This window comes from Asparagus officinalis, chromosome 3 (genome assembly GCF_001876935.1).
Source record: "Asparagus officinalis chromosome 3, Aspof.V1, whole genome shotgun sequence".
Taxonomy (NCBI): domain Eukaryota; kingdom Viridiplantae; phylum Streptophyta; class Magnoliopsida; order Asparagales; family Asparagaceae; genus Asparagus; species Asparagus officinalis.
The window spans coordinates 13,469,915-13,474,517 of NC_033796.1; the positions used below are offsets into that span (position 1 = coordinate 13,469,915).

General features: G+C 39.0%; 1 long non-coding RNA gene across 3 annotated transcripts; it reads left to right on the top strand.

Moving 5' to 3' along the window:
• Nucleotides 917-3,955, top strand: LOC109833078. Of its 3 annotated transcripts, XR_002245085.1 has the most exons (4): nucleotides 917-1,441; nucleotides 1,867-1,921; nucleotides 2,018-2,104; nucleotides 2,254-3,955. It is a non-coding gene; the product is annotated as an uncharacterized LOC109833078 (long non-coding RNA). The 3 variants fall into 3 exon arrangements; XR_002245084.1 differs by lacking the exon at nucleotides 1,867-1,921; XR_002245083.1 differs by lacking the exons at nucleotides 1,867-1,921; nucleotides 2,018-2,104.

Consider the following 4,603-nt stretch of genomic DNA (forward strand, 5'->3'; position numbering starts at 1 on the left):
AGCGTGTGAGGTAAAATCAGACAGGGCCCTGTCATCCCCCCCACACGACCACGAGGTGGTGGATTTCTACGTTGTTAGGCCCCACAACTCTGTCCCCCCGCTTCCTCACTCCTGCTTTGAGCTAAACGCCAAACACGCGAGTTTTGCCGCTTATATACTCCACGTCACTCTTCCTCCAACATCACAGCGAAAACCCTCTTAGTTTCTACGTTCCAGTTCACTCTGCGGGAAGCCAAATCCCCACGCTTTTCCCTCCAAAATACCGACTTACCCTATGAAGTGTTAACTCCCCAGTTTAACCACACAAAAAATGACTCCGCACCCTAAATAAAAGCATGCATTTACACTAAAAAAACTATCATGTAATTACATTTACACAACAGGGTGCAAATATAAAATATATTAGGAATAAAATAAATATATTGAGTATTACAGCAATTTAATAAATGTATGGCCCTTGAATATATATATATATATATATATATATATATATTATATATATATAATATATATATATATATATATATATATATATATATATATATATATATATATATATCGAATTTGAGTTAGTGTAATATGCTAAAATATTCCTTAATTAGCCACTACAGCCTGGCCTCTCCCCTTTCCATCACCGTTATAAATCGCCCTCCCCTCCCCTCTCCTCCCCCTCTCCCACTCCGCCTCTCTACGAACCCTCTCCCCTCCCGAACCAAAAACCCCGCCTAGAAAAAAAATGCTAGCCTCCGATCGCCGATCGATCCTCACCCAGCCCGGCCACCCCGCCGCCGACCACCCCCACGAACCGCCCGAGCCGCTACGAGTCGCAGCAAGCCGACGCGACTGGACACACCTTCGGGCAGTACCTCCGCAACGCACCGCCCTCCCCTCCCCTCTCCCGCTGCCAGCGCCACGTCCTCGAGTTCTCCGCTACCTCGACCAGTTCGGCAAGCCAAGGTCCAGTCCCTCGGCTGCCCCTTCTTCGGCCACCCACACCCCCCGGCGCCCTGCCCCCTGCCCCCTCCGCCAGGCCTGGGGCAGCCTCGACGCCCCTTGTCGGCCGCCTCCGCGCCGCCTTCGAGGCGAGAACGGCGGCCAGCCGAGGCTAACCCTTCGGCGCCCGCGCGGTCAGCGCTGTACCTGAGGGAGTCAGGGACACGCAGGCCAAGGCGAGGGGGATCGCGTATGAGAAGAAGAAGAGCGGAAGAAGCCCCCCGCCGCCGCCTTCCGCGAGTGAAGGCGGCGACGGCGGAGGCGGACGCTGGCGGTGGGGGAAGCGAGGGTAGTTTCGTGCTGGGGGGAGGGCAGTTTTGGGAATTTTGGGATGCGGGTCTGAGATGGGGTGGAGCAGCAGGAGGTCGTTATGCGCGGTTGTGGAGGCGGCCAGGGGAACGGGGGTTTTATACCGCTCTCGGTGTTCCATTAGCTATGATAATTTTAGGTATTTTTAATTGTTGTTGTTTTGTTGTTTGTTATGGGTTTAATGTATGATATGTTATTTGGTTGCTGATGAGGACTTTGGGCGAAGGAAAAATATGAATTTTATGTGTTCGTTTATATGGTATTGCATGCTGCAGTTTTAGGGTTTCTGAGTTTGATTTGAGATCTAGTTTTATGGCTTTCTATTTGATATGATTTTGTTTTCTTGACGAGCTAGGGTAAGTTTTGCTTTAATTTTTTTTTTCCCCTACACCTTAATGATTAGAAGAGATTAGAGTATTATTTTGGGGTAGTTGCATTTTTTTTATTTTGATTTGACTTGAGCATCTTTTTTTTATTTTGTTTTTACAATTTTTAGCATGGATGATATAGCATAGGATGGTCTCTCTCTCTCTCTCTAATATAGTTATTTATGTCTACTTGTAGGGCTTTACTAATTGATGTTTTTTTTAGTCAAGATGGAGCCTCTACCTACGATTTTGTATGGGGTGTTTTGTTTTCTGTTTGCTTCATTTCCTCTCTTGGTTACTTTCTCAATTACACTCTACTGTTTATCATTTATTGTATGTTTAATTAGGTCAACACAGTTCGCAAGAGTGAATAGTTAAGGAATAAATTTGCTGATCAGTACGACTCAGAAAACAGTCTGTTGCACTGTTAGAGGGTAATGGAGAGGATCCAATTCCCTTCTCCTTTTAACTTCCATGAATTTTATTCTTATTCCTCCCTTTTTGTCTCCATTTTTGGATTCCCCTCAAAATACAAACTCTTCTAGCTACTACAAACTCTAATTTATTCACTTTTATTTTGCAGTGGCATAGCTAACTCATGCTTAAGCAATCCACAACTCCATGTTAATTCTTCTGTGTCCGGTTAGTCTGCTGCAATTTAAATATAGACTTATTTTCGCAGATGAATTTTCTATCTTCTAGTTTTTATCTGCCTTGTTGTTTGAAATCTCTGATACAGCATTTGAAATGTTAAAAGTAATTGAGTTGGTCTATTCTTTTATAATTTATTTACTTTTAATTTTCAGTGGTACGGCTAACTATTGCTTAAGTAATCCACAACTCCATGTTAATTCTTCTGTCTCCGGTTTGGCTACCGCAATCTAAATATATAATTATTTTCACAGTTGAATTTTCTATCTTCTAATTTTTATCTGCCTTGGTGTTCGCAATTTCTAATGCAGCATTTGAAGTATTCTCAAGTAATTGAGTTGCGTGTTTTTAGTTTCTGTTGATGTTATTGATGAATGACATGATCACTGTCTTGCTTGTTAATTAAAATACACACACCGGCAATTCCATTTTCATGCGAGTATAAAATGCTAATAGGATTTTTCTGAATCGAGAGTAGAAAAGTTGGAGAAATATACATCTTCCCTCCTGAATTAATTGTGCATTCCTTCAAAGAATTATTTGTATTTAGAGAAATTAAGGAGGAGAGAAATTTGTCTGAACGAGTCTTGCAAGCGAGTTTGTTTTTGGCTAAAACTATGTATATATTAATCCAATTCACACTGTTAAATTCGTTATCAAGTGGCTTTGCATTAATTAAATTGAGAAGTTTATATAGCAGGAGTAATTAAAGAGTAATTAAAGAGAACATGACGTAAATTTTTCACTATTAAAATTAAAAATATATTTAATTGTCGGGTAAATTTTTCACAAATCCTATGAACTTTAGGTTGTTTCTCGCAAAACCCTCCTGAATCTCTTATCATACCACTAAACTTCACCTAAACTTTGGTGTGTTACAAAACTTTTCTAAACTTTCAAAATATCTCACCATTATTTTTATAATGCACCTTCTTTATGTGTTTATACGGGGTTGAACTTGATATAGTTTACAAAAAATTTGTGGGGCACTCCGAAATTCAGTGAAGATCAGTAAGAGAGCAAAGTCCAAAGAAGTATCGTGAGAAATGCCCCCGGTGTTTTGCGAATTTTACACCTTAATTTAACTTTTCTCTTATGGGAGCAAATTGTAAAGTTTTCAACAGATATTTCAGTGTCACCTCGATTATTTTATGAGATGACTGATGTGATCTTTAAGTCAAAAGAATCCATAGATTTACACCTTATTTTAACTTGTCGCAATATGGAGCACGTTGAGGCCTTTGTGATGGAACAGCCGTTGAAGTTATGGGCTCCTGAAAGTTTGGCCATATCTCAGATGATGGATTCGAAGTTGAAATCATTAGTTTTCTGAACTGCACAAACAGAGGAGAACAACTATCAAATAGCATCGACATAAAAAGCATTCCGAATTAACTGCAACCCAATGTATACTCTAAAGTCCCGCTGTACCATTCCTCTCATGTCAGTGCAGGGTTTTGCGATCTGAGTACGTACGTGCCAAGAATAAAAGAATAAGTCACATTTGCGTACAAAACCTTGGTTCTTTTTTCTCAGTTAATATGTGAATTTGTGATGTCTTAATGGATCAACATGGTCTGCTACACTGTACGTAGGTGACAAGGGAAAGTAATATATTTTTTTTTTATTTGTGACGTATTTTTACGAAACATAAGGCATGAGCCGTAGAAGAGAGTGCATAAATTCACGTATTTCAGCATTGAGTTGGAAAGGGATTGGGAACTTTTATGTAATGTATAACATCCTTTATTGAATAGCCGGAAAAGATCAGGGAAGAATTTCGTATCATTAAAGAGTAATCATTAATTTTAGCAATAAACAAATTGAAGGCATGTCTTTATCAAAACAGTAGAGAAACTTTCTTTCTCCGAGAGGAGAGAGGATCATCAAGTATCCTTGCCTCCACTCGAAACTCGCAGTTGCAAACTTAATCATTGAAAGTTTTTTCCCCCCGAAAAAATGCTTCTTAGAAAAAAATTTTTAATTACAATTAGTGTACTACTAATAGAAAGATAACTTTATTCCTTTATTCTTTATGTAAAAAAGATGCTTAGTTAAATAAAAACGTGAAATCAACCAAAAAGAAAAAGAAAAAAAATACCTGAAATGGCATACCTTATGGTAATATATAACACAGAAAAAAAATGTCTGAAGGTAAATTTTAGAAAAGTGATAATATATACAACAGAGATTAAAAAAAGTGTAACTCAGCAAATAATAATGACGATAACAAAGCAAAATAGCCAAAACATTAAGAAATATTTAATTATTTCCGTAGCATT